This window comes from Danio rerio, chromosome 8, assembly GCF_049306965.1.
Source record: "Danio rerio strain Tuebingen ecotype United States chromosome 8, GRCz12tu, whole genome shotgun sequence".
Classification (NCBI taxonomy): Eukaryota; Metazoa; Chordata; class Actinopteri; order Cypriniformes; family Danionidae; genus Danio; species Danio rerio.
Genome location: NC_133183.1, coordinates 12,263,977 through 12,273,098, shown reverse-complemented (window position 1 = coordinate 12,273,098; position 9,122 = coordinate 12,263,977). Strand labels below are relative to the sequence as shown.

Sequence of the window (9,122 nt, the reverse complement as noted above, 5' to 3'; positions counted from 1 at the left end):
AAAGATCCAGGATCTGCCAAATCATCTTAGATAATTTAAGCGATGTCCGAAGAACAGACCCCTGATCCCTGCCAGACTGCCCAGTCAAGTTTGTTTGTCTTATTAATGTTTTCTAAATTTGTTTTCTTAATTTTTTTGTTTGTTTTATTAATGTTTACTTAATAACGTAGTAATAAGCTACATTATTTATGTAGTTTATTTTGCTGTTTTGCCTTTTATATGATTTTATTATAAATAAAAGAGTCCTCTCTCCTTTTCCCCTCCACCGAATGTGACAGCTTTCATACACATGATTTGAATGAGGCGGGAGGCGATCTATTTGCAGTTGTTATAAATGTTGGATATACCTACAAGTTCAAAAAAGTTATTGATCCGCAGCTCACGTGCGTTCCGAACTGTGAATTGTTGATCCGTTACACCCCTAGTTGCAATACTGCACTTTCATAATGTGACTAAAATCGGCATACTCCACGTCTTAATCCGATTTCTGTTTAGTTCAGTTATGACTTTAGTCGGATAACGTGACCAAAAAAAAAAAAAAACGCTGTTTACATGATAGACTCTTAATCAGAGTATTGTCTTAATCATATTAAATTCGTATAACTGGTGTCCATGTAAACTTACTCATTGATAAATTGATTGCAACATCGTTTCTATACAAACTAAACACACCGCATAATGATTTCACGTTGACTTCGGCCCATGGAGAGACTTCTCAAAGCGTTGTACACATTTACATGGACACACCCTTTATTTCCTATCTAACTCAACACTCCAAGTGTCAATTTACAGTCAAAATAAAGTATTGATAGAAATGATATATCCATTAGAGATTTAGAGACAGACATTTAAAGCAGAGAGTGAAAGAGATAGAGAGACGCCCCAGAGAGGAAGGGACAGATGACATCCACACATTGTTTGCTAATCTTTAAATCACCCATGATTAAAGTTGACGGCATCAGTGCATTGCTATTCTCCGAGCTCAGCGGCGCACAATCCATATGGTAAAACCGTGTGAGGTCAAATCTACAGGATACGTCAGTCATCTGCTGCTTTTCTCTTCCGTAATTACACCTTATTCCTTTACAGATGATCTCCGGTGTATCTTTTAAGGTCATCCATGGAATTTTCTCTGAAGCTGTAGTTGGAGTCATTCGTAAACAGCCTTTTTAAACTCATTCAGTGGTGCGCAAACTGTCTTCTCTGTCCGAAAGCGAATGCATTTGGAGATGGAAACTTAAACAGTTCAATTGTGTCAAGGGTTCTGTTGGAAATGTCACACACGTCCTCTTGTTGTGAGATTATGGCGGACTGCTGGGACTCGATGACCTGCGTGAAACCGTCGAGAAGCTTGATTGAATGGAACCAAAACACGGCTTCCGCTTGCAGTTTGGGGAACGATGGAGAGAAGGGCAGCGGATATCTTTAGCTCCGGGATGAAGGGATGGACACTACATGTGTGGGGGCTGATGGATGATTCCTGTTTGGCGTCGCTCCTGTGAATGTCAGCAAACCTGTGCATGCACGCACACACACACGCACATACAGACACACAATCACAGACATAAAGGGAAACACACACAGACATACACACAAACAGACACACACACACACATACATACATACACAAACCCAGACATAATCACAGACACGTGCACACAGACAGACAGACAATCGTAGACACACATACACACACAAAACACACAAACAGACACACAAACACAGACAAGCACGCGCACACAGACACACAAACACAAATGCAAACACACACGTGTATGCAGACAGACAGACAAACAGACAGACACACACACACAATCATAAACACACATATGCAACACACACCCACCCACATGCAAACACAAAGGTAAGCACATGTATGCAGGCAGGCAGACAAACACAAACCCACAGACACACATACAGACACACAATCAGACACAAAAACGCAAACACACACACACACACACACACACACACACACACACACACACAGACAAACACAAACAAACAAACACACATTCACGCAGACAGACAGACAGACACACAAACACAGACACACAATCACAAACACACACATCCACCCAGAAAAACACACACACAGACACACAAATACACACAAGCAAAAGCACATTCAGAAAAACAAACAAACAAACACACACACACACACACACACACACACACAAACACACAAATAAGCACACGTTCACGCGCACACACACAAACACAGACAGACAGATGGACGGACGGACAGACAGACAGACAGGCAAATAGACATACAATCACAAACAAGCACACACACACACACACGTTCAGACAGACAATCACACACAAACAAAGACACACACACACACAAGCAAGCAAGCAAACACGTTAACACACACACACACACACACACACACACACACACACACACACACACACACACACACACACACACACACACACACACACACACAGAGAGACAGACAGACAGACAGACAGACAGACAGACAGACAGACACACACTCACACACAAACAAACACACATTCAAACACACAGGCAGAAAGACAGACACGCAAATAAACACACAAACAAACACAAACACACATTCACACAGACAGACAGACAGACAGACAGACAGACAGACAGACAGACAGACACATAGACACACAAACAAACAGACACACAAACACAAACAAATAAACAAACACAAACGTACATAAGGAAACAAAAATTCACGCAGATCGGCAGAAAGACACACAACCACAAGTACACACAAACAAACACACATGCACCAACGAACACACACGCAGAAACATGAACACAAACATACACACAGAGAGAGTGAGAGAGAGGGAGAGAAAAGCATTGGCAACATTAGGCAAATGCATTTTGCAGCTGATCAAAGGCATGAACAAACACATCCTGCATTACCTTCTCCTGCCTCGTCTTTTGATGTTAGTTGATCTTGTGGCTCTTTTGTTTGTGTTTACTCAGTGAATGATGATTTTTGTGTATGACAGCATTGTGAGGAACGGCAGCTTTGAAAGGCGCATGCTTTTGAGAGATGTAAATGGCAGAGGGTGAATGCGCGCGCTCTTCTTATTGAAATGATGATTGTGCTGCACGCGGGCCCGTTTGATACATCTTGTGGCACCATTAAGTTTTTTCTTAAAAGGAAAATGATGCCACCCGTTGTCTGCCTGAGTGTTAATTCTCATTTAGAGAATTAAGATTGAATATGTAAATGTAGCACTAATCAGCATTGTTTCCTCTGAAGCTGTGGTGTCCTGCTAAGATATTCAGTTATTTTAAACACAATCATGCTTTAGTGCAGTTTTAATCAAGTGCATAATTAATCCTTCTTGTGTGTTTTGTTGCTGTAATAGTTTTATTTTGCATATAAAAACCTCCCACTTTATTCACGCACGGTTTGACCAGTGAATCGCTAATGACTCGTTTGGACAAACGTGAATGAATCAAAATGATTCACTGATATATTCATTTTCTTTTCCACTTAGTCCCTTTATTAACCTGGGGTCGCCACAGCGGAATGAACCACCAACTTATCCGGTGAGTGTAAAAAAATTAAGTTTAAAACCTTAAGAATTGTGTCAATTCAGCTTATTTTAAATAAGTAGTTCGAACAAGCAGCAAAACATTTTTTGAGTGTAAGTATTCAGTCAAATATTAAATATACACAGATACCGTGTACACACAATAATAACTTTAAATGGAAGACAGTAACTATTTAAACTTAATTATTATTTGTAAAAACTACCTATGAATAAATAATATGAGTAAATGTAAGGAATAATTGACAATGGGCCTTTGAATTATTAGAAAAAACTCTGCCTCACCACATCGGGTGTGCTTTTTTATCTATTTTATAATTATCTTAATATCATAATTCACCTGATGAGTGTCCATTGTTCCGCTCATTCTATTCATGTGTCACGATTAAAATCACAAGAAACTACTTGCAAGTAAAAAATATTGTTTGAACAAAATTATCATTGTTTTGTTTTTGCTTTGTTTTTTATTTTAAATAAATAAATAAGTAAATAAGTAAATAAATAAATAAAAAGGAATAAATATTGTGTGAATGCTGAATCATTTGCTCTTTTTAAAAGTTTAAAGTAACTGATTTTTGGATGCAGCCAATAAACTTTCAGCCTCCATGCAGCTATTTCTCCACAAAGAAGATGTTAAGGCTGCACAATCATTTGAAGATATTTAATGCGTACATATTGAGGCATATGAGGGTACTGTTTAAAGAAAAAGCTAACCACTGTTTCCATAGTTACCTATTCATTTACTATGGGTAAAACAGTGCAAAACGTCCTAATGAGTGGGCAATTACTGAATAAACACTGTCTTGCCTGAAAGTTTCAAAAGAATGTTGTTTGTACATTTAGGCGAACAGTCCCAGTCTGCTTACATAATGGATAATATGCATGGCATGAAAGATAAAACTATATTTGATCTTTCTTTTTTACCAGCATGACGTAATGTAATGATTCTAAAAAAAATAAAGACTTCACATCACAGATTTACTGTCTGTGTAAAGAGATTTTAAATAGCAATACTGGTGGAATAAATGTATGCATGTACAGTGTATATACAGCAGATCTAAACCAAGCCTTGAAATAAATTTTTTTTAAATGTGCTCGCATTTATTTATTTATTTATTCATTTATATTAATGTTTCGTTATTTTTAAACAAAATAATAATAATAATAATAATAATAATAATAATAATAAAACAACAATAATAATAATATATAAAAACCTTAATATTAATATTAAAACCTTAAAAATATTATACATTTTACCATGATTTGCAGGAGATCCACTAAAATGTAATTATATATGTATATTATGAACACTGAAAAAAATATTCAAAGATGATTCCTTGGATTTACTAATTTTTTTTTTACATTAAGTGGTTGTAAACTATTTATTTGGACTGAATTTAAACAAACAAATTAAGTTGAACATTATTAAATTTAATTTGTTTGTTTAAATTCAACATAAATAAATAGTTTGCAACAGTTCTGCATGCAACAATTTTTCAGTGTACAATAAATGTAGTTATTTATTATATAGCAATTTTTTAAAACATGAACGCCATATTATTATTTTCTTTATTTTAGGATCAAAGTTAATCGCCAAAATACTAAATAATAATTTAGAATATTTGAAATTTGCTATAATTTCAAATATACAAACACACACCACGATTGCATACTCTTGTTGAAAAGTTTCATAAACGTAAATGTACTGTACTGTACTAAAATTACTTTAACAACAGTTAGATCTGTACTTTTTAAAAGTACTTTTTAAAAGAGTTAGATCTGTACAGTACAATTTCAATGTCTAGTAATAAGAAAACAGTCTAAACTTTAACAATTTGTGCTTTGTTTTAATTCTGCATGAATTTGATTTCCTTTTCATGTCCTCTTTCATTTTTTTCCTTTGTTTCTATACACTTGTGATTCTATTTTAAATGTAATTTACATTTCCCTTATTGTAAAAAAACAAGCCATCTCTGTATGTTTTATATATTTTTGTCTGTTTTTGCACTGAATAAAGTGATTCATTGGATTTACTATTTTTCAGGGTTTCTACAGGTTTCACCAAGTTACATTTATGACTTAAAACATTTTTAAGACCATCATAAATAACATTTTAGACCTATACAGGGCTAAATGCTAAGGATTTTGTTTAAATATCCCAGTTAGAAAAAATTTTCACTGGCCCTTTCAAAACATTAATATATTTTAATAATAATTAAATAATTTAATAATAAAAAAATGACATCTAGTCAGCATCTAAGGATAATGTTATTTTGATGGCCAATAACAACGTGAAACGGCGTTGATGTTTGGTTGATTTTAGGTTGTGTTATAAAGTGACCAAAATCCAAAGTGGAGCCAACATTAACTTAAACCAGTGTCATATTGACATCAAATACTGACATTTATTCATCAGATATGGCAACCAAAATCCAACGTCTGATAAACATAGTGGTAACGTCCACACAATGTCAAGTTGTAACATCATTAGATGTTGATATTTGGTTACTTTTAGGTTGGATGTTGGACATTCAACTCGATTTTCATTTCCAAACAAAATGTAACGTCCCCACGATGTTAAGGTACACTGTCAATCTGAGGTCATGTTGACGTCTTGTGCCTGCTCAGTGCCATTTCGGCCATCATACTGTAATCATCCGTCATCTTCTCATCAGTGGCATGGATCTAAACAGTCTCTCTGTCATTGCATGGAAAGATGTTGGACATATCCCTGACACTTTTAATGCTTCCAAACAGTTTGATGCAATTATAAATGGCCCTTGTCTTGAGGTAGTTCATTATGATGCGATTTATCTCTTTACTTCTATGTGCAATTTGATTGGACAGGAATCACAGGACTGATTTTTCCAATTCCCATAGACTGGAAAAAATAAAGTAGTCACTGCAGGTTGAAGGAAAGTAGTGGATTAAAAGTACCGATACTGCACTATAGAGGTGTAAAAATTAATTGTTTCTTTGGTGCACCACGATGCAGACGCGGACAATTCTGTATCGGTTCAGTAATAATCATAACCGGTTATTATGTACTGACGTCATTTATCTCCTATGCGCTCTGTCGCGAGGGAGGTGAGCGCGAGATTTTTAAAACACTCAGGCAACTCAGGGCCGGTCCATGGCATAGGCACCATAGGCATATGCTAAGGGCGCTGTACATCCAGGGGGGCACCAGAAATGAGCGCGGTTCAGTTGGTTTTGTTTTCGATTTTCCTGACACACATTCAGTTATAGACGGCATTAACTCAAAAATCTCTTACCCTAAAAAAATCTAAAGTGTGTTTCCAACAAAAACACAAAGCTGGTTATGTTTCACAGCTGTCTTTCTTTTTTTTTTTTTGCTCGACATTAAGAGCACTGCTCCGTTTAAGCCCTCGCAATATGTGTTTAGCCGGGAGAGCTTGCGCTGAGAGGAGCTCTCAGTAAGGGACCGTCGGAAAAGTGCTTCTTTTTTTCCGTTTTTTTTCGTTTTTCTGCTCCACTCAGCACGAGCTCTCCCTGTTGCGAGGGCTTAAGTGTGTGTGTGTGTTTGTTTGTTTAGTGCTGTCTATGTTTGTGTGTGTTTGAATGAGAGTCAGTGTGCTGCTGTGTGTCTGTGTGTTTATACAGACAGCTTGTTATAGCCTTCCCCCTTAAATATAACACTGTATATGGAAAGCACTGTCAATGCACCGTGATGCACCGAGATATCGAATTGAACCAAATCGAAGACATAATAATCGTAACCGAACCATAAGACCAGTATAGGCTCACACCTCTACTGCACTAAAATCGTACCCACACAAAAGTAGAAGTACTTGAATTACAATAACTGAAAAACTACTCTATTTGCAATTTGTTATACACAACTGATTTTTAGTGAAAAATTACAAAGAAAAATTAAGCCCAGTTAAAAAAAAAGATTTAAGACCCACACCACAATATTTTTGTAAATTTAAGACTTTTTAAGACCAAGCGGACACCCTGATTTTTTAAAGGTAAGTAAATAAAAAACTATATGTGCTGAATTTAAACAAACAAATTACATTTTTTAATGTTCAACAAAATGTGTTTAGCATAAAGCTAATTCAGCTTATATCATTTTTTGCAACAATTTGCAATGAACAATTTTTTTCAGTGTATACATTATTTTTATAGCAATAAAAAGATGATTTATTCTTTTATTTCAATAAGAACAGGTCATACAAAGTAATATTTAATTAGCATTTTTTTATTTTGCATTTAAAAATCATATCAGAATCTACCAGACTGAAAGAGAATGAGCATCTAAACGCCAGATGATACGTAATAGTTTGTGCTGTGAATGAGCCTTTAATCTTAATATAATAATTGAAATCAGTTAAGCAATTATTTTTTTGTTATCCTCCTTAAAAAAATAATAAAATCTTTCTGTGCTGTTTGACTTGCCTCCTCCAGAACTTCTCATTCATAACCCGCAATTGGGATTTGTCAATCAAGCATTCGCCCACATAACCCGAATCAATTTTTAATGCACATCAATGTAATTGGCAAAAAAAATCAGAACACAATTTTTTACATTCCACTTCCTCTCCATGTAAATATTGATGCTGTTTCTCCATCTCTGCGTGATTGTCTGCAAATCATGCAGCGTTCTCTTGAGGCCCGGAGGAGGCAACATGCTGGAAATGTAGAAAACACTAAACACGAACCAGAACCGCCACAGAGAAATTTCATTTCCTAGAACCATGGCGGAGTCGGGAAAGCCTCCAATCCTCCACAGAGGCTTTACACAACAGCTTCCCTCTGAGATGTTCCTTAAGTGCTCGCTCCGGACCCGTTTATAATGGAGCTTTTCAATAAAGAAAGTCTTCCCTTATGGCCGGCTTTTTAATAAAGTGCTTTCCAACAAAATAGCGGCATGTTCAACTCAAATATAGCTTTGACTGTAGGAATAACACTGGCGTGAAAAGCCATTGTTTCCCAAAGGACACTTTTCAATATTGCAAGAAACGAGAAAAAAATATGGGTAACACTTTTTAATATCTACACAATAGGAATCAATTATTATGCATTAGCAAATAGTTCATTCATTATTCATTAAGCATTAATATATGTCAGTAATACATCTACATATGCGGTATTCTTGATTTTTAAGCACGTTTTCATACTTTGTTAATGATATGGAAAAATTCCCTTCTATCACATGTCGTTGATTTTTTTTTTTTAGAACGCAGTTTAAATCAGCCTTAAATCAGTCTTTAGGCTTGATAGTCAGGCACACTCCTGTTGATGTTGATAATCTGGCAACCTGCGCTTGAGTGTGTTTTGAAACAGGCGTGCAATACCTAGTTCAACCACTGGGTGTCAAACGTACACACTGCACCTTTAAGTATTGCATTATTTACCATCTAGTTATTTACGAATAGTTGGTGTTTTTTTAAGTTCATTCAGAGTGTGTAATAAATAAGTAAATGACTAATAAACTATTCAGATCAACATTTATATGTCTTAACATTCAGGCATATATTAATCGTTACTTTGTATGTTAATAAATGCTTTATTAACTCGACTTCATGCAGTTTTGTGACCTT

The 9,122-nt window shown here is 35.6% G+C and overlaps 1 protein-coding gene across 2 annotated transcripts in view; it reads right to left on the bottom strand.

The window, feature by feature from the left end:
- Window positions 1-723: 723 nt before the first annotated feature.
- The window catches only part of tafa5l (TAFA chemokine like family member 5, like), a 144,212-nt gene continuing 135,813 nt past the window's right edge, over window positions 724-9,122 (bottom strand). For both annotated transcript variants that reach the window (XM_001343891.8, XM_073910085.1), the window contains exon 5: window positions 724-1,514. The gene's annotated coding sequence lies outside the window, so the exon portion shown is untranslated. The remainder of the gene's footprint in view (window positions 1,515-9,122) is intronic.